Raw genomic sequence first — 26,712 nt, 5'->3', positions numbered from 1 at the left:
TGAAGTAGCAGCCCCCGTTGTTGAATTCTTTATTCCACTATCATCCATCTGTGCCAGCCTTAGAAACTATTAGAGGAGTATAGCCTCAAATAAGCAGAGCTTGCATAAAAGAAGGCTCCTGGCTACCAGTCACTGGGGGAATAGTTCTGCCTTGCCATTGTAAGCTATGTTGAAACCCTGTTCTAACCTTCCAATGACTTTCCCATGTTTCCTGCATCTCAGATCTGTTCTTCTGGTCAATGGTTTGCTCTATTACCCTTACTCTACTTCCTACCCATACTACTCAGGACTGACATCTGTAGCAAAAGACAGTATATGGAATATAGCCTACCTTAACTGGCCACCCATGCTATTGCTGCAGCTCAGCTTGGTCAGCCCATAGCTTCATCAGCTTGGGCCTATCTTAGGCTGGAAAGCCATTTATTTACCTTAGCCTAAGACTATTTAGTAGTAGTGTTGGCTTTTTTAAAAAAGATAGTTAAAAATAAAATAGATTGTGAAGACTCATCAAGTGAGCTCCAAATTACATCTTAAGAGCTTCCTGTTCTGGCCATAGAATTAACAGCATTCACTCCTTTGATAAACGTTCTTCCTTCTGTTCACTAGCCCTTGGCATGGCCGCCATTTTGCTTAGGTCCTCAAGCCTAGACACAATCCCAATTCCCTTTTCTTCTTTTCTTCAAACTTTGGGTTGTTGCTGAATCTTCTCACCAACCTCCAAGGTTGGAACCATAATTCTGCTACATTAGCAAAAGTCTACCTTCTGTCCCAAAGCAATATAGTTATCAGAGGCTTACCACAAAACAAAATAGGAAACAGAGAAATGTAGATTTACAATAATATCTCTTGGAATCCCTCATTTCCTTCAAAACCTAGCTCAAATGCTGCTCTCTACATGAAGCCTTTCCTGATTCCCACCCCACCTCTCTAACTGCTAGTGCCTCTTCCCATCTCATATGATGTAGTGTTTATTTTTTATGCATTTTATATACTTTTATATGTAGATAGCTACTTAGAACATAAGTACTTTAAGGGCAAAGATTATTTTATTTTACGAATCCTCAGCCCCTAGCATGATGACTGGCACATAATAGGCAATAAATGCTTTTGACTTGTTGATTATTCTGTACACAATCATATGTCAAGAACCTATGGAACCTCCCTTCAATAAAATTCACACTCCATTTATAATTAGTAATCTTAGGGAATTGCCTGAGTGTTAGAAAGATTAAGTGACATGCTACCGGTCACGTAGCTAGTAAGCGTCAGAGACAGATTTTGAATTTGGTCCATCTCACTCCATGTCCAGCATTCTATCTACTTGATCCTCACCACTAATTCACTTTTTACTCACCATTATATCCTCAAATCCAGCATCTCTGCCAAACTGTGTTAATTCTCAATCTACCACCACAAATGGCCAAAATCACAAACATGATGCAGAGTTAAGAAAGTTGACAATTACCTCTCTAAATAAAGTTCATCAATGAACAAGTATTTATTGAATGCCTATCACATAGAAGGCAAAATACTGGTTTCCCAGCTGGATACAAAGAAGCATGAGACACTGGCCCTGCCAGCAAGGACCTTAGTCTAGATGGAGAAATGAGATATATTCACAAAACAGAATGACTAACAATATCCAAGTAATTGCCAAAGGAGAGATACAACCCATGAGGATGAGCTTTTTATTTGTCGTCATTCAGTTGTTTCCTTCTTGTCCAATTGTTTGTGGCCCCATTTGGGGTTTTCCAGGCAAAGATACTGGAGTGATTTGCCATTTCCTTCTCCAGCTTATTTTACAGATGAGGAACTGAAGCAAACAGAGTTAAATGACTTGGCCAGGGTCACACAGCTAGTAAGCGTCTGAGGCCTCATTTGAACTCATGAAGATGAATCTTCCTGACTAGTCTTATTATATCAAGATCCCTTCCCGACTAATGAATCTATGACCTATCAAAGCCTGGTCCTCTTTCTTCAAGATCCTTTCTCCCTTTGAAGTCTCCTAATTTTCCTATACTGAAGTTACTTAGTCACCCAAGGGCCTTAATCCCTTTGCCCAGTCTTTGAAGGTGTTTAAATGGGCATGAACAGATTCAGCTGATGTCTGGCCTGATGACTCCAGCATGACTAACACAGATGCAAGTAGCAATGGGAAAGTTCTGGGCTCCAGGATCAGTGGGTGCCTTCAAAGCCAAACCAACTTCCCATGGTCTTGAGAGGAAATGAGCAGATCACAAGGCTATAAAATGATCACCTCGTGTTTACCTAGTGATGGAAAGGGGACTGGAAAAATCCTGCAGATGGGTTGGCTTATTGTGTCAGGGGGTTAGCAAGATGCATATCCCACTGGCAAACAGATTTTTGAATGAATAACATAAATCTAAGAACACTCACCATGAAGATGATGCCACTGACCCATGTCAGTATGTTATGAGCTTTGAGTTGTTTTTGCAATAGCAGGGATAGATTTGCCCTGGAAAATTTGGAATCTCACTGTTTTGCCTTTTCTTGTGACCAAAGGCATAATTTTTTTCTTGTCAAGAGGTTGGGAGGGGTAGAAAGTAGGCTATAATTGTGAGTCGTTGGGGGCTTTTTTTTTTTACCTTTTTTTGTATTTTTAATATGTTGTTGATGCCTTTTCCTTCTTACAATATGATTTCTCTCCTTCACTCTTATGACATTCTAGGTTGTATTAGACTTATTTATATTACTTGCTTTTTCTCCCCTATTATATTGTGAGCTCCCTAAAGTCAAGGACTGTGGCATTTTTTATGTTTTATCGCCACTGCTAAATACAGTGCTTTGCATATGGTAGATGCTTAATAAATTTGAACCTAATTGAATCAAATGGTGTTGCATTTCCTACTGCATGAATAATTTTTTTAATATGAGCAGCATTCTCACTAAGTGCCCCCAAACCTATTCTACTCCTGGAATGTTGGTGCTCTCAAACTAGGGGAAAGGTAGATCGTAGCTTTATAGCCTATTAGAGCCAGAAGTTTAGAAATCCTTTCATCTGGGGCAGCTAGGTGGCGCAGTGAGTAGAGCACCAGCTCTGGAGTCAGGAGGACCTGAGTTCAAATTTGATCTCAGATACTTAACACACTTACTAGCTGTGTGACCTTGGGCAAGTCACTTAACCCCAATTGCCCTGCCTTCTCCCCTCCAAAAAAAAAAAAGAAATCCTTTCATCAACCCCTCTTTTCTCACAGATGAAGGAACCAGGCTGAGGGAGACTTCATGATTTGTCCCTGGTTGAACTCCCTCCCAAACCTGCTCAGCCTAGAACCACTTTCACCATGAAACCCTTGGCTTGAGCCTTCCAAAGCAGTGAAGGGTCTACTTGGGCCCTAGTTATATCCCAAGAGAATAACATCCCAAGCTGTATCCAGCTTGTAACAGAATTAATCAGTCTAAGAAACTGGTTATGTCATGGGCAGAGCTGTACTTTTCCCCTGCGGTGCCATCCTGGCACAGGGAATTTCAAGACCAAGGGAGTCTTCTCCAAGGAACAAGCAAGTGTCTATCTAGAAGACAGATTTCAAAACACAGAGGAAGTATCAACTGGTAATACCTTACATGTCTAAAGAGTTTTATATACAGTTGACACAGAATTTACATACTAAAATACCTAATTTGTACTTCCTAATAACCTTTAGGGTAAACAAGGAAGAAAGGAAGGTATTTTATGTCCATTTTATAGAGCATGAAACTAAGGAGCAGAAAGGTTCAGCAACTGGTCAGAGATAACACAGCCAGTAAATGGAAGAACCAGGATGATTTGGTTGGACAAGACACTGAACTGAGATTTGGAGTTTCTAACCCCAGCTTTGTGATTTATTGCCTATAAGACCATGAGCAAATCACTTTATCTTTGGGCCTCAAATTCTTCACCTGTAAAATGAGGAAACTGGGGGCGGGGAGAGGTGGAGAAGGCCTTGAAGATCCCTCTTAGTTCTAAATCTGAAATTCAATCACTCCAAATCCAGTGTTCTTTCTACTATGCCATGCCATCAAATTAGGTTTAACATATCCTTTAGTCTGCAGAGGCTATACTTCCTTTTTGTAGAAGTGAGAGAATAAGCTTTTTGCCTCCTGAGGCCCCATTCTCAGCTGTATCTATCAACTGACCCCTTCTATCTGAATAATTCCCCCTACCTCCAATTTCTGTCCTCCCACCAATATGCTCTTTTTGAATGGGCAAAGAAAGTCCTGTGTATGGGTGCATGGGGGTCATGGCATGAAAGCCAGAAAACTTGGAACAATCAAGGTGTAAGCTAGTAAATGTTGATTTGTGGGTTTTTTTTTTGGAGAGAAATTCCCCAAACATGCTTTTACATTTAATCTGCATTATTAACATTTTTTTCATTACTTTCTTAAATCTAGACAATCAATAAAAACAATAATTCAAACCCTGATTTGCAATATTTGTCCATTTCCAAAGCATAAATGCTCACTCTGAAAAATCTAACATCAGCCCTTGAGAGCCAATCTGAGTTGGTTCCAGCACACCCTAGAATGCCCTTTCCAGAGTCACATGCCTTTTGAGCCCTGAACTACTGTCGTTGCAAAACAGCCACTTGTGAGGGAGGAAGAGATAAACCTTCCTTTCTTGTAGAGCCACAGAAGTATGCCAAGGATGTGTTTTTATAGCTTTGTCAAGATGTTAGGTGGGAAGTTAGGTTAGGAGTGGCACAGGGCCTTGTGCAGACTCAGAATGGCTGATTGCACATTACTTTGCTTCACACACTGTATACTGTCACTAGCATTTCCCACCTCCATGCTTTTTCACAGGCCTTCCTCTTTCTCCTCACCTCTGCTCCTGGGAACCCTTAACTCCCTTCAGACTCAGCTCTCAAGCGCTACTTCCTTCAGGAGGCCTTTCCAGATTCCCCACCTTTTAATGTCCCTCCCGTTCTCCCCATCACTGTGTATGTTTGTGTATAAATCTTCACCTTTGGGGAAAGGTTTCCCTTTCCCTCTGGATCAAATGCACTGTGACTCTTCCTATTCCCTATGTCTGCCATCATTAAGTTTGAACCCCGGTTAATTTGCATTCCCTATCCCAGCTGTTCCAGAGCAAGAGAAGAGGTAAAAAGGCATGGGGAGGTGGGGTGGGGAGAGGTGTAGACATAAACAGGAAGTACTCGACCTGAGTGCTGAAAGGAGGAAGTGATTGAGATGGACTCACCTTAAACTAGACTGCTGATTGAGAAGTAGACCTAGAGATAAATAACATCAATATCCAGAAACAGATGGCAGTAACAGCAAAGTGGTTGAAAATTTCCAGTTTATCTGTGGTGGTGAGTGATAGGAAATAGAACTATGGTTAATGACAGAAGACGAAGCTATAGTGATGAAATACACAGATGCCTAGACTGAACAAACCTTGACCCCTTCTGTTGCTAAAGCCCCACTCAGAGTAGTACTATAAACCCCAAAGATTGAACATGTCTCTTAAGGGGAAGAGAGATTCCACTTAGGTATCCTTTGATTTGATACAGGCTCAGATATGGGTCTTCTGTCCATTACTTTATAAATGAAACAGCAGTATGTTTTGAGCCTTGTGAGCCTGAATGCTTATAAGGAGGATCTTGTGGCTACTCTTGGGGAACGGAAAGTGTCATGCACTAGCATTCTCTGAGTATCTCCAGGGTGAGAGCAAAAAGACAAATGGGTAAGAGATCCCCAGAAAACCCCTAGGTTATGTCATAGTGGAGCCTATGTAACACAGGGGTAGAACACATTGTACGTTTTAAATCCTTAGTCAACTATCTAACACCATCATTTTACAGATGAAGGATCTGAAGCCCATTGAGAATCAGCAGCTTGCCTTAGTTCATACTGGTAGTGAGTAGCAGAATCTGGATGGACACCATGCCTGTTATGCTCTTAAGTTCAACTTTTAAGCTATTCCCAGAGCCAGTTACTTTGGAGAATCATTCTTCTGTTGGAGTAGAAATCCCAGGTTCTCTTGGAAGATTTATTTTAAATGTGATTTCCTGTTCCTAGGTCCCAGTGCTCATATTACTAGCTTCACAGACAGGATCTTGTGCCTGTGGAGCTTACATCGCGTCTATGGTCTTAGTTGGCCCCCAGGAATAGGGTTGATTTTGTCCTCCATTGGCAGCAACAGGAACAAAATGATATGCTTGGCTCAGTGGCTTTGGGGACAATTGCTTTGCCAGAGAGAGAAAAACCACCAGGTCTCCTGGGTCCAACCAATTTGATCTTTCCAATTGTCTGTAAGTTCTTCCCATTCTCAGCCACCTGAGTCAGAGTTTACAAACAGATGGTCAAGAAAGAGGCCGCATTGGAGACATTATATCAGGGGCCTGGGTATCAGCCTAGTTGACATTTCTTCCCAGATCTGCCACAGATTGTTTTGGGAGTTTGAGTAAGACAAGGGTTGGAGGAGCTTCATTGAGAAGACTGGACAAGTTCGTTACCATGCCAGGCTTCTGGGCAGCCTGCATGAGACAGCAGGTCAGGGGTTGCTCTGTTTAGAAGCAGAGTAGGCAGTTGTCTATAGTGCATATATTGGAAATCCCTGAATGTTCCCCATCCCAACACCAGGATAGGATTAAATATAGCAGTCTGTAAGGGACATTGAAGGTCATGTATAACAACTCTCTTATTTTACACATCAGGAAATAGAAGCCCCGACAGGTAAAGGCCAGTAAATAGGAGAATTGAGATATGACATTGCGTCCTCTGGCTCCAAATCCAGCATTCTATCCACTGCACTACCCCTCTGTAAGAAGTAGAGCCATAATGGGAATCCAATTTCTCTTGACTTTAAATCTGATGCTCAAAACCTAGAATCACCTACCCAGCAAAACTGAGTATCATGTTCCAAGGCAAAATATGGAGGTTCAATAAAATAGAGGACTTTCAAGCTTTCTCAGTGAAAAGACCAGAACTGAATAGAAAATTTGACTTTCAAACACAAGAATCAAGAGAAGCATGAAAAGGTAATCAAGAAACGGAAATTGCAAGGGACTTACTAAAGTTGAACTGTTTTGTTTACATTCCTACATGGAAAGATGATGAGTATGATTCATGAGACCTCAGTATTAGGGTAGTTGAAGGGAATATGCATATATATATATGTATATATATATATACATATATATATGTTTATGTATATATAAGTGAATGTGTATGTATGTATGTATCTATGTGTATATGTATGTATGTGTATGTATGTGTATATATATATATATGTAAAAGAGAGAGAGCAGACACAGGGTGAGTTGAGGATGAAGGGAAGATAGCTAAAAGAAATAAAATGAAATTAAGGGATGAGAGAGTAACATACTGAGAGAGGGAGATAGGGAGAGATAGAATGGGGTGGATTATCTCGCCTAAAGGTGGCAAGAGGAAGCAGTTCTGTGGGAGGAGGGGAGAGGGCAGGTGAGGGGGGAATGAGTGAACCTTGCTCTCATCAGATTTGGCCTGAGGGGGAATACCATATATACTCAGTTGGGTATCTTACCCCACAGGAAAGAAGAGGGAGGAAGATAAAAAAAAAAATAAAAGGCGGAGGGATGATGGAGTGGAGGGCAGATGGGGGTGGAGGTAATCAAAACAAACACTTAGGAAAGGGGACAGGGTCAAGGGAGAAAATTCAATAAAGTGGGATGGGTTGGGAAGGAGCAAAATGTAGTTAGCCTTTCACAACATGAGTATTGTGGAAGGGTTATACATAATAATACATGTGTGGCCTAGGTTGAATTGCTCAACTTCTTAGGGAGGGTGGGTGGGAAGGGAAGAGGGAAGGGAATTTGGAACTCAAAGTTTTAAAATCAGATGTTCAAAAACAAAAAAAGTTTTTGTATGCAACTAAAAAATAAGATACACAGGCAATGGGGCGTAGAAATTTATCTTGCCCCACAAGAAAGGAAGGGAAAAGGGGATGAGAGGGGAGGGGGGTGATAGAGGGGAGGGCTGACTGGGGAACAGGGCAACCAGAGTATATGCCATCTTGGAGTGGGGGGGAGGGTAGAAATGGGGAGAAAATTTGTAATTCAAACTGTTGTGAAAATCAATGCTGAAAACCAAATATGTTAAATAAATAAATTGCATTTAAAAAAAAAAAATCTGATGCTCTTGACATCATACCATGGCTGCCTTTTTTCACCCTACAGTTTGAAAGGCCAACCATTATAATCATTCCTGGAGTTATATACATGGTAACTGGGTTAAAGCATTAAGTTAAGAGAGAGGAGTGACGCATACATAACCTATTATCACTCCCTCATCACCTGGCAGTGAGCAGGGTGGAACTGGCCATCATGGTAGGTACCATTTGCTAAGAGAAAAAGGTTTGAAACATTTTATAACACAGGAAAGGGCAAGTTCAAGTATGTGTTGGGGAAGAGGAAAAAGGAGGGGAGAGAAAGGGGAGGGGAGAGAGACAGACAGACAGAGAGACTGAGATAGAGACAGAGACTGAGACAGAGAGAAAGACAGGGACAGAGAGACAGAGAGGGAGAAGGAAAGAGAGAGAGAATATAGCAGGAGTACTAGGAAGATGGCAGCCAGCATGAAGGAATTTGAACTTGGAAAGGCATTGGAAAGGGAGAAAGAGAAAGGATACTGAAAAGAACAAATAGGGCAATGGAGACCAATCTTCCCATTTTGCAGGTCATTTTTGCCCTTTTTCCTTTCACTATCGGTATCTTCTCTCTCCTAAAAGGCAACTGGTGGCACAGTGGATAAAGCTCTGCACCTGGTCTCAGAAAGTCCTGAGTTCAACTGTGGCCTCAGACACTAGTTGTGTGACCCTGGGCAAGTCACTTCACCTCTATATGCCTCAGGTTCTTCAATTATAAAATGACAGCACCTACTTCGCATGGTTGTTATGAGGATCAAATGAGATAATATTTGTAAAAAAAAACCACTTAACAATGCCTACCACATAGTAGGTACTATATAAATTCACTTCCATCTCCCTTTGAAAAAATATAAAAAGAACAGATTGCTCAGCATGCATCCAATTGCCCTCTGGGCTTCTCTGTTCTTGTTTCAGATTCAGTTAACCCATCAGCAAAACAAATGTTATGACAAAAATTTTTGAAGTAATGTGAACCAAAGATGTCTCTTCATGAATTTTCCAGTGTCCTCCCTAGAGGTGAAACTAGGGTGGCTTGACTGGTGCTTTACACTCATGTGGGAAATTTAGTGGGTGCCAACATCACTGTCCATAGATATGTTTCCTCCCCTGTCCTTCCAGACCTAGCTGTGGTGGCAACAGCCTCAGCGACAGCAGCAATAGCAAGCTCATTCTGCATTGAGCTTCTTTTTCCTTCAGTAGCATGGAAACCTCCCCCCATCGTAGGGTCCAGTTCATTTGCCACCAACCGTTCTGCTGGGTTTCAACTCCACTGTCTTTATAATCCCCAGCCCCTCTAAGGATAAGCTCGACAGCAGGAAACTCATCATCATGGAAGATTGCTTCAGCTTTGTTACTCACTTCTCTTCGGTATCTTCAATTGCTTCTGCCCTTCTGATTGGAGGGCTGGAGGATGGAGAAAAACACTCCTTCCAAAGATTTCCTTTATAGAAGACTCAGAATCTCATTCATCCCTTCATTTGCCACCAGTGGCTCTGTTTGGTTTCAACTCCACCACCATCATTGTGACCCCATACTGTACCTGGTACCCCCTCCCCTTTCCGACCCTTTTTGTGTATTGTCTTTTCCTATTAGATTGTGTAAGCTCCTAAAAGGCAGGGACTTTCTTTTTCTTGTTTGCATCTGTAGCACTTGGCACAGTGCCTGGCACATAGTAGACATTTAATAAATGCTTATTCTATTATTACATTGTGCTACTTTCCTTCCCAGGCCAGGTAACAAAGGTAACCCTTCTACCCTGAGCCACAAAATTGCTAATTACAGTTCTAATCCTCTATCTTCCATCTGAGTGCAGAGCAGATATGTAGGGAGACAGAAAATCAGTGTATAATTTGAGTCCTGAGTTAGACTTGTCTACTATTATAAGAACTGTAAATCTTTTGCTCTCAAGTCATTGTTCAGCCAGTTTCTCCCTGTGTTTAAAATATTTCCTCAAAATATAGTCAGGTACTTTCATAATTCTTCCCCTTTTCAATGTTATTACCATTTTGCAGTATGAGCATATGAAAAGAATGACAGCAAAACTTTTTAAAAGTGATGGATTTGGAGTCAAAAGATCTGGGTTCAAGTTCTACCTCAGATATTACTAGCTGTGTGAACATAGGCAAGGTTCAGAGCCCCAGATTCCTCTTTGTAAAACAAGGATAATGGCACTTGTTCTACCTGCTTTATGGTAAGGTGAATTCAATTCAATTGAGAGGTATGAGTTGCTTCGACTAAGTCTATGCCTCTCTACTAGTACACCTTATACTCTTCCCACCGACACTGTGTTTGGTTCTGGTAAATGTGCTCCAGGTATACAGAGGGAGAATGCTGAACTGTCATCATAAGAATAATGCTTTGAGCTAACTATGTCTCCTGGATGACTGTTTAAGTGAGTACACTGGTGGGGGCTTTTCAGTTATGGTTTTCAGAATATAGATACAAAGAGTACTTTGAATCTTCAGGTGGTCACCCCCTGGAGACCTAACCAGAGTGTGAGTGGTAGGTACAACTCAGAGGGATTACTATGATACGTTGTTTCATGTCCACGTACACCATGCTCTCTGCTCTCTGTGCATATTAATTTTTTAATTCTCTGGAAAGTGTTGTATTTTGTAGTAAAAGACATACAAAAATACTAGTCAAATATTGGTATTAAAGAAAGGCCCTTGTTCATAGAAGAAGCTTTGTGGTCATTAAAAGATCTTTACAATTTCTTGAGGGCAGCCTGGCCTTCTCTCCTATTTAATCGTGATCTCAATTTATTGTCCAAGTGCACAAGATCTCTCGGTTGTCCAGCCAAATGCCTGTCAAATTCAAGTAGTAGACATTCTTCACCCACTTCTTCTCCTGAGTGAATAACCAGGCCAAACCTCTCTTGAAAAGTTAGGGGTCTCTACCTGTAGACTACAGTACTCTGGGGTTGGTGTAACTAACACAGTGATATCTGCAGATGAGAGCCTCTGAAGTATCTCATCACCCATTGGGAATCCATCTTCAACCTGGACTCTATTGAATTTTCTCCTACACAGTGGTGAATAACTTTGGTGAGTATATGTCTCCCTCATTAATGCCTGATGTTTAGGATGAGGGGGGCATTGAACAAGGTTATTTCTGTCTTCATTTATTTCAAGGAATCTTGAATGACTTCGATATATAAATTGAGACACTTTGTTGGAAGAGAACCCTTATGGTGGCATTTTTTTCTTCTGAATCAAATGCTTTTCATCAGCAACAAAGAAGCGCAATGTGATTTCATATTCTTTACCTCTTTTAATCAATTGAGAAGTGGTAAAGATGCAGTCCATTCTAGAATATTGCTTTCAAAAGTCTTCTTGTTCCTACTATCTTCATTGCCCTCAATGTTGTGTAGGTGATTCTCATAAAATTTTTGGTTGCCTTTTTTTAAATCAATAAAGTCCAATATTTTACCTTGCTTTTTATATCTTCCCCTACTTCAAATGCCTTGCTAAATGATCCTTCAATGGCCTCACAAATGTGTTGCCCTTAGCACAGATAACTTTCTAGGTCTACACTTGATCAGCGTAGACTGTTCCTCCCCATCTTTGCTCTATTTCTTGCCATTTCTATCTCTTCTATAAGGACATATGGGACTGAAATGTTTCAGTTCAAGTATACCAACTCTACTGTCTTTGATGGTGAAAACTTATGAAAATATTTATAAACCATTTCTATTTTTCTGAGAGTGGAAACAGCAGGCACATAGATAAGTAAATACATAATACACGTGAAATAAATATAAAATAATTTGAGTGGGGTAGGGATTGAGGGTGAGGGAAGTAATAACAACTGGTAGAAGGTGGGTAATCAGGAAAGCGCCTTCACAGGAGGTGGTAATTGAATAGTGCTCTAAATAGAGCTAGTATTTAATAGAGGTCAAACTGAGGAGGGAAAATATTCCAGTCTGGGGAGAGGAGAGGACTGTCTATGCAAAGGCACAGAGAAGGGGGATGGAATGTTGTCTATGGGAAACAGCAAGTTGCCTAGATTGGCAGGAGCCCAATATGTGAGGGGGAGCAACCTGCAATCATTCTGGAAAAGCAGGTTGGACTGAGGAAAACTTGTATGAACAGATGCAGAGTGAAGTAAGCAGAACCAGGAGAACAATTTATACAACAACATTTTAAAGTTCAACAACTTTGAAATATTAAAGAACTCTGATCAGTGCAATAGCTGACTATGATTCCAAAGGACTAATGATGAAATGTGCTACTCACCTCCTGACAGAGAGGTCATTGACTCAGGGTACAGAATGAGACCCACATTTTTAGACATGGACAATGTTTGTTATAAGGGATTTTCTCCACCATCCCCTCCCCCAGTGGTGTGGGAGGGAGAGAAAATAAATACTTGTTAATTAAAAATAGAACTTAAAATTTAAAAAGGCAAGTTGGAATCATAACCCAAAGGCTCTAAATGACAGAAAGAGGAGTCCACCCTTCATCTCTGAGGGAACAGGAAGCCACCAAAGCCTCCTGAGTAGCAAAGCAATATGACCAGATCTGTTCTCCAGGAACACAAAGCAGGCAGCTGTTTTGAGGACGGTCCAGAGAGGAGGGAATCTCGAAGCATGGAGGGGATACTTTTTAAAACTTGAAGAGCTATAGAAAGGTGAGCTGCCCATTCTCATCATCTGCTCCATGAGCATTATCACTGTAAACAAAAAGCATTTTGTGAATTAAAAATGCACTTTATACATGTTGAAGTCATGTTAAATCTTATGAATTAAGGTTTAATCGATGTGATAGGACAGTAGGCTAGAGAATCTTTATCAATAAATCAAGTCTGGTAGAAGATGGGTTGGTTAAGTAAAAGGGGAAACTTGAGAAGAGGAGAATCAGGTGTGTGCTGGTAAAAACAACTACCACCACCATCCCTTAAAAAAAAAAAGTACACAGGACATACTTTAAGGATAATCTCTACATTATTAACATTTTATTTTCTTAAATCCTAGACAATCAACAAAATAATAAATCAAGCCTTGTTCCTTTGCTGATTTCTGAGGTATAAATTTTCACACAGAACATTTAACAATTGGCTTTCAGGAGTTCATGTGAACTAGCTCCAGCCTAGGCCTGGCTATAGATAATAATAATGGTGGAGTTGTTCAAGGCCAGCCAACACTTGAATCTGGCTTTAGAAGCTTTAGGAATAGAAGAATTGCCCTGGCCTTAGAGTTAGCTATGTGACCTTGCATAAATAATAATAATAATATTTATATAGTGCCTCCTTTGTGTCAGGCACTGTGCTGAGTATTTTATAATAATCTCACAACAACCTTTGGAGGTAGGTGCTATTTTTATTCCTGTAAGTAAGGGGAATTTTAAGTAAGGTGTAAGTAAAGCAGATTTTAGTGTAAGGTGGATTTTAGTATGTGTAAAGTAGATTTTTGTTATTATCTCTTAAAGTTCAGTTTCCCAGGATCCATGGCCATAACAACCTGTTTCCCAGACTCATGGTTCAAAACATCTCCACCACACTTGCACAGCATTATATAATGATACATAATATAAACATGTGTGCTGGAATTATAAACATCCACTGTGACTGCACAGTGAGATATAGGGATGAGGTGATGTAAACTTGTGAGGCTATTGCTGGCAATACGCCTTCTTTGTCTGATGCTCTATAAAGCAGGTGGGCAGTGGGCAGTGACTTTCAGAGCCCATGAGGGCTGGGATGATGTATGTGCCTTGAATCGTCCCCAGCAAGGCTTGGGGGAATCTGTGTTTGCCTCAACTGGCCCCTATTGAGGCTTGAGGAGATCTAGGGGAGTGCACAAGTTGTGCCTGTCTCAATTGACCCCATCAAGACATAGAGGTAGTTCCCCCGCTTCTTGCTGGCCCCTGAAAGAAGGGTGATGAATGAATCCTGTAGAAGTTTGTGCTTCATTATCAGCAACCTTTGTGAGAACACTAGATTGGAATAAAATAAGATTATTAGCCCCCTTGAAGCTGTCTTTCCTGTCTGACCAAATCAAGAGTGAACTTGTGCTAGCACCCATCCTGTGTGCTGGTGTTATCTGTCTTACAATTCCCATTTTACAAATGAAGAAACTAAGGCACACAGAGTTGAAATGACTTTCCCAGGTCACAAAGATAGTAAATATCTGGGGCTGGATTTGAACTCAGCTCTTCCTGACTCTGAGGTGACTCAGAGGATAGAGCACCAAGCTTGGATCTGGCCTCAGACATTTACTAGCTATGTGTCTCTGAGCAAGTCACTTAACCTTGTTTGCCTCAGTTCCCCATCTATCAAACTAGCTGCAGAAGGAAAAGGCAAACTACTCCAGTATCTTTGCCACAAATCCCCCCGCATGGGGTCACAAAGAGTCAGATATGACTGAAAATGACTGAACAACAACAAACACTCTTTACTGCGCCTCACTGACTTCTTAGAAAATTAGATTCAAAACAACAACAGCAATAACCTCCTGACTCCAGGCCCAGCTGTCTCTCCGCCACACCACCTAGCTGCCCCTCTGGACTTCAGTTTACTTTATTTTGAAAGGAAAGGGTTGAATTAAACCAAGAGTTCCTAACTTTTGTGTTTGTGTCATGGGTTCATGGTGAAGCCTCTATGGGCCCCTTCCCAGAATAATGTTTTTCAATGCATCAAGTAAAATACATGGGAGTACAAAGGAAACCAGTTATGTGGAAATGCAACTATCAAAATCTCTTTTTAAAAAATAAGTTAGGGGGGCAGCTAGGTGGCGCAGTGAGTAGAGCACCGGCCCTGGAGTCAGGAGTACCTGAGTTCAAATCCGGCCTCAGACACTTGACACACTTACTAGCTGTGTGACCTTGGGCAAGTCACTTAACCCCAATTGCCCTGCCTTCCCCCCTGCAAAAAAAAAAAAAAAGGAAAAAAAAATAAGTTAGGGGGTGGAGCCAAGATGGCAGCTGGAAAGAAGGGACTTGTGTGAGCTACCCCCCCAGGTCCCTCTAAAAACCTATAAAAAATGGCTCTGAACAAATTCTAGAGCTATAGAACCCACTGAATAGCAGAGGGAAGCAGGGCTCCAGCCCAGGACAGCCTGGATGGTCGCTGGGTAAGGTCTGTTCCATGGAGCTGGGAGCGGAGCAAAGCAGAGCCCAGCGTGAGCTGCACCCAGACCAACCAGACTGGGAGCCGGGTGGAACAGGCCCTAGCGCCCTGAATCAGTGAGCTGTGGCAGTTACCAGATTTCTCAACCTACAAACACAAAAGACAACAGAGAAGGTTTGTGGGAAGAGCTGTGGAGACAGAGTGAAAGGAGTTCACAGTTTGGCCACCCCGCGGGAAGCAGGGTAGGGGTGGGGAGAGGGGAGGGAAGGTGGTGCAGCTCTGACGACAGAACTACAACTGCAGTTGCTTCTGGCCCCAGGCCCATGTGGTGGGAGGAATTAAGTGGTGGATCAGATCAGGAGTGCAGAACCTGCTTAAGATCTGAGTCCAGTCCAGGTTGGTGGTTCTTGGGGGAGGAGAAGCACTGGTGTGGCAGAGCTTGCTGTGTAGAAATAGCTCTGAAAACAACAGTGCAACCCATCAAGCTTGGGACAAAGTACTTTCTACTCTACAAGCAGTCATACCCCGCTGAAAAACTCAAGGGTCAAGTAGTTGGCTTGGAACATGGCCAGGCAGCGAAAACGCTCTCAGATTCAGTCTCAGACTTTGGAATCTTTCTTTGGTGACAAAGAAGACCAAAACATACAGCCAGAAGAAGTCAACAAAGTCAAAGGGCCTACATCAAAAGCCTCCAAGAAAAACATGAACTGGTCTCAGGCCATGGAAGAGCTCAAAAAGGATTTGGAAAAGCAAGTTAGAGAAGTAGAGGAAAAATTGGGAAGACAAATGAGTGATGCGAGAAAACCATGACAAACAAGTCAATGACTGGCTAAAGGAGACCCAAAAAAATACTGAAGAAAACAAAATAAGTTAATGAAGCTCAGTTTAAGAACCCTTGAACTAGATGGTCTCTGAAGCCCTTCCCAGACCTAAGTTCTAATCTAAGCAGATAGATGAAACTAATTAAAAGGAGCTTATCTAGGAGTGAGGAACAAATCAAAGGTTTCTGGAATAAAGGAACCTGCCTTGAAAATTAAAAGATCTAACAGGCAGCATTCTTTCCTCCTGATTTACAATTCCTCCCTGCTGGTAAATAGCAATTGACTCTTGCTGGCTCCCCAGGTGCCAGGGTGAAGAAGCCTTCCTGTTAGGCTTTCCTAGACTATAATGGCAGATCCAAAGAAATGCATTCCAGCATCCAGCCGTGTGACCCAGCAAAGGAGAGCCTGCTTCTGAAAGTCTAGAAGGCAGGCCGCCATTCCTGTGGTTTCAGAATCTTCTGTTCAACAACTTCCAAATTGCTTGTACTTAGCACTTGTTAGTGTCGGGTCTGCAGATCCAGAGCAGACAAAACATCCAGGCCTCATGGGGAGGTTCACCATTCAGCCCAAATGTTTTGGTCTGTTTCCTATTAATGCTGACCACAACTTCTTAATCTGCACTAAGCCTTGTCAGGTTTACACGTGAGCCATTGAATTATGGGCCTGGTGGTCCTTTTCCTCACGGTTGGCATTCTGGGTATCTCTGTGTTCCCCTAGAAATTCACCTGATTCTGGATGATTCATCTAAGAGTAGCTTCACCCACCTGACTAAGAAACTATTTGTCTCTGGTGGCAGTGCAAGCAATGACATAAAATGGGAACTTGGAAATCATTTGATTCATCAGCACAGTGTAAATGTCCAACCTGGATAATTCAACAAAGGAAGTAGATTTGGGTTTTTTTTTTTCAGCTAAATTATCTGAATCAAGCAATCGACAATCAATTATTAAGTACCTATTACATGCCAGATGCTGAGAATGCTTACATCCTTATGGGGAAGATAACATACACTAGTATGTATTAAGTGTCTACTATGTGTCAGGCATTGTGCTAAGCCAGGGGAGAAGAACCCATAGCCTCGAGGCCACATGGGGCCCTCTAGGTCCTCAAGTTCAGCCCTTTCACTGAATCCAAACTTCACGAAGTAAAGGACCTTGAGGACCTAGAGGGCCCCATGTGGCCTCGAGGCCACAGGTTCCCTACCCCTGTACTAAGCACTGGGGATACAGAGAAAGGAAAAAGATGGTCCCTGCTCTCAAGTAGCTTACAGTCTAATGACTGGCATTCCCAGCCATTGCCAGTCATCTTGACTTATGCCTTGCCACTGGACTTTGATGACTCTAGAGGAGAGAGTGAGGCTGATGACTTTGAACAGCTCTGCCTCACTAAAATCCAATTCATTCATAAGTCAAGACATCACCCTCCTGATGTCATTGGTCCTCTTCAAAAACAAAGAACAACAAGACACATGAATGAAATCTAAACTGAAAAGGTTGTAGAATTTCAGAGCAGAAAAGGACCTGATTAAATTCCCTAATCATACAGATAGAGAAACTGAGACCCAGAGAGTGGAAGAGACTTATTAAAGTTTATTCACATAATTCATGTCAAAGTCTGCTCGAAAACCTTTAAAATCTCCCTTATTACGTTTAATATAAATTAGAAATGTCTAAGCTTGGCACCTAAGCCTTCATCCAATCTAACTCCAAAGTACCTTCACCCTTATTTCATATTACTCCTCTTCATTCAGTCTGTATTCCAGCCAACCTTGTCCCTGCACTTGACACAGAATTTCCCACCTCTCTGCACTGAGACAGGTCACCCCACCCCCATACCTGAAATATGTCTACTCCTCATCTTCACTTGCAAGATTATTTTCCCCAAGGACTCAGTGAGAACCCTGTGTCCTGCATGTATTCCTCCTGAATCCCCTCACGTAAGAAAAGGTGTCTCCCCCATCTCCAGTGGTCACAGAGCACTTTGTCTGGATCTCCCCCTTGTCCCCATCACCCTCTTGTAGTGTTTCCATTTGTGAACATCTCCCACCACTCCTCAAGCAAAATGGGAGCTCTGTGAGCACAGAGACTTACATTTTTTAACTTTGCATCCCTGGCAGCTAAACCAATGCCTTGCATATGGTAGGCACTTAATAAATGTGTATTCAGTCCCTCATCGTCCAGACAATTTCCATAACCTCCTAATTGGTCCTGCTGTTTCCACACTCTCTCATAACCGATCTATCCTCCACACAACTGCCAAAATAATCCTCTTTATTATTTACAGCTCTGACCCTTTTACTGCTGTGCTCAATAATCTTCTCTGGCTCCCTTTTGCCTCAGGGATAAAAATACCAACCCTTTAGCCTGGCAGAAAGACTTAAGAGTGACTCCAGCCAAGCTTTCCAGGGTTATTGGAGATTATTCTCCTTCATGAGTTTTATTGTCTGTGTTCCCAAAGGTTGGCAATTTATCTCCCACCTCCATGCACAGGCTGTCCCTCATGATTTGCGCAGACACACCCTCCTCATCTCTGGTTTTTCTGATTCTAAACTTCCTTCAAGATCCAACTTAGGCACCCTCTCCTTTGGAAAGCTTTTCCTGGCTTTTTTTTTTATGGGGGGGGGTGACAAGGGTAGAGGGAGGGAGGTATTTGTATCCCCAGGACCTAGTAGGTTTCGCACTTAGTGTTCACTAAATGAATGAGTAAATAGAACTCAGATCTCCTCCTCCTCCTCCTCCTTTCCTTGACAAATACTTTTTCTACTGTACCATTTTGCATCCCTAAAGACTTTGAGCTGGAAATGATCTTAGAAACATCATATCCATGCCCCGCCCCACTTTTATTTTGTAGATAAGGAAACTAAGGCTCAAAGGTTAAGTGATCTACCAAGGGTCATGTGGGGAGTGTCCAAAGCAGGATTTCCTGAATCCCAACCTAATTCTTTATCCATTACACCACACTGCTACTCTAGAGGCTGCTGGTCCAGCCTACACTTTGCTTGAGTCCTGGATGGAATTAGAGGAAGTGTCTTAACAACTTGAACACTCACCTCCACAGGCTTTTTTCTTTTTCTTTTTGAGGCTGAGTCTCCCTCTCTAGCTCAGACTGGAAGTGCAGTGACCACTCAGGGTCCTGCTCATCAGCATAGAAGTTTGGACCTACTTTTTTTTTTCCAATCTGGGCTGGTTTGCTTTCCTTAAGCTGTCCGGTAGCATCCTTCCCTCAGTTCCACCCCCATTTCAGGGTCTCATCATATTGGTGTTAGATTTAGTACGGATCATTGATGAATTTTAGCTCTACTGCAGCTCATAGCTCCAGAGCTTAAGCAATCCTCCATCCTCAGCCTCCCTTTGTCACTGGGGTTACAAGGATGTAGAACATACTTTCCTTGTACAGCTTTTTAGAGATTGTTAGGATTTAGGAAACAGTGACCAGAGAGAGGTCTTAAGACCTAGAAAGTCTACATAAATCAAGGATATGATTGGATTCTAAAGAATTTAATTCTGATTTCCTCCCTGAGGAGAACAATGGTAGCTGACAAATGCTTTCAAACATTGTCCACCATAACCTAGGGAGAAATACCCCCACACTACAGCAGCTTAGTTTATTCTAGCAGAGAAATCAATGAGAATCCTTTTCAGGCTAAACAGAGACATTCCTGGATCTATGTTCATTCTCCTTATGTTTTGGAGGCAGAACAGATTCCCTTTGGGCCTTGAGTATAGGAGACTTTCTAAAACATTCCTTTTTTTTTTAATGAAAGTTTTAGACCCTAGAAGAAAATCCCAGGTCTATCAGCTTGTCTTCCTATGTATGCTGAGCAGATCTGAGTAAAGAAGCCCAGTTATCATTTTCCAGGGTTACTTGGTGATATCAAAAGATATTTCCAGCAAAAAGAGTAAAGGCATTATTATTGCTGGTTTTTCTCCTAAAGAAAAGAGAAAGAACGGTATAATAAATAGAGTATTGGGCTTGAAGGCAAGCAGACCTGAGTACCAATCCTGCTTTGGACTAGCTGTGTGACTCTAGGTAAGTCATTTAGCTTTGTAAATGTACAAACAATTTCTAAATAGTTAACTATTAAGTAAAAAACACTTACAATCTTCATTGGTAGAGGGAGATCCCCCATCAACAAAATCACCAGTCATCTTTGTATGTATGTCTTCTAAGGAATTAACTTGTTAAATGCCAATTTATAAATACATTATGGGTCTTCAATTCAAAAGGATTTAGTTTCCTTACACTAAGAACGTTCCTGAGAAGTCGCATATCTATCAAATCTTTGGTAATCAAATATTTTAGAGAAAATGAAGAAGCTTATATATAAAGGAATCCTGTGCTAAATTCTATCATAAAATGATGAATCCTTATATAAAATGGATTATCGCTGCCTAACTTATCGCTTAATAAAGTTGAGGTTTCTATACTGGGCTGTTATAAAATTAGGTATCTGCTTTTTCTATTCTAGTTGTTTTAAGTTTGTGAATGTCATTTTGGAGCCCAAGCTTTGAAATACACCCAGATGTCTGAATTCAACTGAGAAGAAAGGAAAAAAAGATATTGTGGTCTAGAAAAAAATAATTTGCTTCCTTGAATTATTGAAATTTCAAGTTACTGGGTGTAAGGTTTCTTCCAAAATTATTTTGTCTTCTGGAGTATACATCTGATGTCTTTCTCACTCTTTCCTCTCCTTGGAATTGCTGCTATTACTCACAAAAGCAAAAACAGTCTTCAGAAACAAAGCTCCTACAGAGCAGGAACTGACTTTCTTTTTGCTTGTATTTGGATGAATGAATGAATAAATAAAGCATTATTAGGCATTTAGTATGTACAAAGCTCTACCTGGGGATGCAAATAAAGTAAGGCAGTCCTGGTTTCAAGGAGCTCACATTCTAATAGGGATGACCACACATTTCAGCTGCCAGTCAGGTGGATGGGTCTCAAGGTCCTTACCATGCAGAGACAAAGCAGATAGTAATGCCTCTTCTCTAATTTATTTCCATTGATATGTTTGTATCAGTTTCTGATGTTGAAACATTTGATAGTGCCACGGTCTTTGGTGATAAGAACTTTCTTTTCTGAGTCTTCAATAGATGGGCAGCTAGGTATCCAGGTGGACAGAAGGCTGGGCTTGGAATCAGGAAGACTCATTTCCCTGAATTCAAAGCTGATCTCAGACACTTTCTAGATGTGTGAACCTGTACAAGTCGGTAGGATTAGATAGTTCTAAGGATCGTTCTAGATATGTGACCTGGATTCCAGTTCCACATGTGCCACATACTAATCACATGATACTTAGCTACTTAGCTTTCTTGGCTCTAGTTTCCCGCACTATAAAATTGGAATGATTGCTTATATGTTTATATTGGTCTGGACCTATAATTTCACTAATATAGGCCACTCCCTGGTGAGGAAATGCCCTCTTCCAATGCAGAGAAGCAAGGAAGCATAAGGATAAGTGTTTCATAAATATTAAATACAAACATAATACACAGTATAATAACATAACATAATATAAATATAAAAATAAACAAGTTCCAGGTGATTCAGAGGACAATGGAAAGACAGACATATAATGGATATAAGTAGTTAGTGACCTATTAACAACAATTACTTGTATGTAAGAAGTGGTACAAAAAACCTGATTAAGGATGTATGTGACCAGATAAAGCATGTACTATCTCTGGCTATATCATGGGGGTGGAAGGACAGTGTGGAGATAACAGATAGATAACCTCAGTATTACCCACAAAGTATTAAAAGACTAAGAGAAAACTTCCAGCTCATTAGATAAGTTCACAATGGAGGATTTATGGAAGGACACAAGGAAGTTGGAGTTTGCTACTTATGACTTGTGTGATTTCAGGCAAATTATGTAACTCTTACCAGTGATTATCAGTAACCAGACTTAATTAGCTTTTTAGAAAAGAGGATTCACTAAAGGGGTATAGTAGGAAGAATTGGCACAAAAATCACCCGACTTGGGGACACATTTTCCCACAAAATGGGAGTCCATTGCATAGTCCAAGAGAAAGTGAGCTTAAGTTTAGAGTACATGTACCAAATGAGATAATGCCAAAGTTCCTAGAAGTGCTTTTGCTGCAATCCTTTTCTCTCCTATGGGGAGCCCTCATGAGGCTCCCCTTAGATTAGGCACAATTTTCTGCTGGACTTGTAGAATCCTGTAATGGTAATCAGGGTGGGACTTTCTTACTGTTTTCTCTTTTTGGATGCTAAGGCAACCAAGTGCCTTTAATCAGGCTTGCCTTTGTTTGAATGGGGCAAGTAATGTGGAACCCTTTTGTCTTTTGTTTTGGAGTGCCTCTCAGCACTAAGGAATCTTTGATTGAATTGGCAATCTTTGATGACCTGCTTACACCAAGGGAAGATCTAGTTCGAATGAGTTTGAGTTGCATAGTTGTGATACCCTCTGACCCTGAGAAGGGTATATAAGATCTGAGGTTGTTTTGGGGCTCTCATTCACTGGAAGAGTGTTGTGTGATTTGACCAGATGAGACTCTGGGTAGCCACCAAGGCAGCTCCTCACCCCCCTCCTTTGAAAAACCCAGATGTTGGTGCTTCTCTGGTATCTGTGTACGTTGTGATTTTGTCAGACAGAAATCTGTCTGTTGATCTGTTTATATTGTCTCTGTAATTTCTGTTTGTATTTGCTCTGAAGTTCAGGGTGCTGGCTTTTGCCCCCTGAACTAAGTGAATGGTATATGTATGTTTAGTTAAAGTAAGATTGTTAACCCCTTAAAGTTGCTCTCCTTAGAAAAGCAGATCAGAGGATCTGTGCTAGCAGCCCTTCTATTTGCTGGTGTTGTTGGTCTTCCGCAGCCACAGTAGCAGCAAACAGCATTGTTGTTACAAATCCTAAAGCCTCCTTTGCTCAGTGTGTCTACTTTGTCCTCAGCTCCCTAAGTACACTACTGTTCCAGGGACGATGCTAGCGTTCAAACTTTCCAGTCCACTGGAGTTCACAAGGTCCTCCTCTGATCAAGGTGTAGAGGAGGGGACTAAGTTTTATTCCCCCTACAATTCATTTCAAGAATTCCCATGGAACTGTTCTCTCAAACAAGTTGCCAGACAGACAAATACTGAGTTCTAAACCATTTCCTTACCATATCAACTCGTCATTGTTGTCGCTGTTAAGTCATTTCATTCATGTCTAACTCTTTGTGACCCCATTTGGGGTTTTCTTGACAAAGATACTGCAGTGGTTTGCCATTTCCTTCCCTAGATCATTTTACAGACGAGGGAACTGAGGCAAATGGGGTTAAGTGACTTGTACAGGCCAGCACTCTATCTGCTCACTGTGCTGTACTTTTTATAAAAGATCATGGCGTGACAGAGCATACATTAGTTTAACGCCTTTGTCTGATCAGTTCATTAGAGATAGTCTCACCTGATAAGCATATCAGGGCTAGAGCTGTTGTTAGTTACTTTAAGTAGGATGTGATGATGGGTCAATTCACTTAATCAACTCCTACTCTTGCAATAGATCATAGGATGATCGATTTAGACTGGAAGGGACCTCAGAGGCCCTCAAGGTTGACCTCCTCATTTTACAAATAAAGAAACTAAGATTCAGAGAGGTTAATTGACTTGCCCAGGATCACACACCTGGAAAGTACGTGAAGAAGGATTTGAACCTGTCTTCCTAACTCCAAATGCAGTGCCTTATCCATTATGCCACACTGTTTCTCTAATCCGACTCTATCCTTATGCACGGCAGGATAGCCTTAGTCTTTGGGACTGCCACATCACAAAATCCATTCCTATTGACCCTGAAGTCCAATAAAACTGCCATCTCCTTTTCACATGAATTGTTGGTTATTTAAAGACTATTTAAGGACAAAGTTCATGCTTTGGGTTTGACAGCAATGTCAGAATGTAAATTCTTCCAGGGCAGGGATTTTCTTAGATTCTTTAGTATGTGCATGAAGGCACTCAATGTTTTCTTGGCAAAGATAGTCCATTTTTGTGATGGCACATTAAGCCTTAAAGTATCTATGGATTGTAAGGAAAGAGGACTCAGATCGAAGTCCCAGGATACTTGTATTAATGTTTTCTAGCCTGGAAAGCCTCTATTTTATAGGATACTTATCTTCCTTTCTATATCAGTTGAACAAAAATGTTGTAATGTTCACAGCCACTTACACAGCTTAGGGAAATTACTAGCATCAAGAGAAATAAGGAGGTTCAATTGATTGTATATATTCAAGGATAAAATAAATCACATATGTCCATTACCATAAGAGATGGTATGCTGGCTACACAAAATCCCAGAGCTAGATGGCCAATTATAGGCCAGTTAGTCTATCTGGTACCTGACCAAGAGTCCCTGCTACAATACTCCCAGCAAGTGGTCATCCATCCTTTGCTTGCAGACATCTAATGAGAAGCAATCTATTATTTCCCACTCTACTTTTGGATAGTCCTAATTGTTAGGAAGATTTTCCATTACTCTAAGCTTAAATCTACCCCTCTGCAACTTCCATACATTGCTCCTAGGCCTTAATCTAAAATAAGAAGAACAAGGCCACAGGGCCTCTATTCCAAATGATGCCTGTCCTAATTTCTTCCCAGCTGCTAGTGCTCTCCCAATTAACTTTTACTTACCTTATATTTAATTTGCATACATTTTATATTTGTGGCATCCTTTCCTGAGTTTAATCCCCTAACTTGAACTTGCAATGCTAAGCTAGGTCTTCACAGGATAGCTAATTACTTCTCCCCAAAGGATTCTAGGGGTAACCCTAAGGGGCTGGGTTTCTAATACTGTTCTTTATAAGTTCCCATGAATGCTCCCCATTGATGATCAGTTAGAGTTTATTAGCTTTTAGAAAAGATATTTTCTAAGAAGATATAGCGATAACCATTGTTACAGAATCATCTCCCCAAATTGGGGGTATATTCTCCCCCTGTACACACAGGGTCCCTAGGGAAAGTGGGCTTAAAATTACAGTGCATATGTAGTCAAGGGATAAATTCATAGTCAGTGGTTACTAGAAGCCCTTTTCTCCCTTCACAGAGTCCTTATGAAGTTCCCTTCAGGTGTAGCTCTCTGCTGGGCTCTGAGGATTAGTGTCCTTTTAGACTCCTGAATTTGTCTTTTCTTGGTGGGTCTAGTTTTTCCTGAGAATGTCTCTCAGGTCCAGATGTTGGTGATGCAATCAACCATTGTTGCTCCAGAGATACTACTAGCTGTGGTGGATCCTCCAGATCTTTTGACCTTTCAAGGTTCACAAGGTCATCACTTGGTTCTTGAGGTGTAGGAGGAGAAACTTGATTGTCTTTCTTAATGGAAATTACATTTCAGTGGTCCTTCACCTCTGACTTAAATTACAATTTACCTGGATTAGATTGCCACTCAGCTGGCCTGCTGCAGCAATTTGTGATTTCAAACAAGCTCTCTGTGTTATACATAGGTCTGAAGGTGTGTCTAATTCTTTCAATCACAAGACATTTTTTGGGTGGGATCATCTGTCTTCATAAAATGATTAAAGTGCTTCACTCCTCCCAATTTAATTAATGACTTGTTTTCACCTTTAAATGATTTAGTAAATAGAGACGTTTAGGCCTTCACTGTTTAATTTAAGTGGGGTGGTGTTAGACAGATAATACACAGGATGTACTGGAGATTTGGACTCCAGCCTCTAACAGGTTCACTCTTGATCTGGTCAGACAGCAAAGAGCTTCAAAGTGGTTAATAATAAGCTTTATTCTAGTCTAATTTTCTCTAACACAGTATTGCTGATAATGGAAGCACTACAAACTCCTACAGCATTTCCTAATCACCCTTCTCACAGGGGCTGGTGAGAAGTGGGGGCAGCTAGCCCTACGTCTCGATGGGGCCAATGGAGACAGGCACAACTTGTGCATCCAACCCTAAAGGGTTCCCCTAAATCCCCTCGAGTCTCAACGGGGGCCGGTTGAGGCAAACACAGTTTTCCCCCTCCCAACCTTTGATGGGGGCCGCTCAAGGCACATTGCATTCCAGCTTGTGAATTAAACCATAAAGGTTCCCCAACTCACTGACCACTGACTACCGACCACCTGCTTTATAGGGCAACAGACGAAGAAGGCATATTGCCAACAATACCTCACAAGTTTACATCACCTCATCCCTATATCTTACTGCACAGTCACAGTGGATGTTTACAGTTTCAGCACACGTGTTTATATTATTTATCCTTACATAATGCTGTACAAGCATGGTGGAGATGTTTTGAATCATGAGCCTGGTAACTTATATCTAATACTTGGGAAACAGAGGTTGTTATGGTCATGGATCCTGGGAAACTGAACTCTAAGAAATAATAACAAAAATCCACTTTACACACACTAAAATCTACCTTATTGACACTAAAATTCACCTTACTGACAGGTGGCAATAGAAATCCCCCCACCCTCACATATCTATGGGAGTACATGTTGTTTCCCCCGTGAAATGAAAACTTTGAAGGGAGTATCTGCTTCATTCTTGCCTTTGTGGACCTAGTACCCAGCACAACATCTGACACATAGTCTGTAGTTAATAAATGTTCAATTGACAATCACCCATTCTTAGCACAAACGGGCTAGACCTGTTCCATTTCCACCTCCACCAGTTCTTCTGTGTTGCCCTCTTCATTGTCTAAATAAATATACCCAGGACTTCTTGCTTTGGTGCCAATGCTTTTCCATTGTACCATA

Source organism: Trichosurus vulpecula, chromosome 3 (assembly GCF_011100635.1).
Source record: "Trichosurus vulpecula isolate mTriVul1 chromosome 3, mTriVul1.pri, whole genome shotgun sequence".
Taxonomy (NCBI): domain Eukaryota; kingdom Metazoa; phylum Chordata; class Mammalia; order Diprotodontia; family Phalangeridae; genus Trichosurus; species Trichosurus vulpecula.
This window is presented reverse-complemented; position numbering follows the sequence as displayed.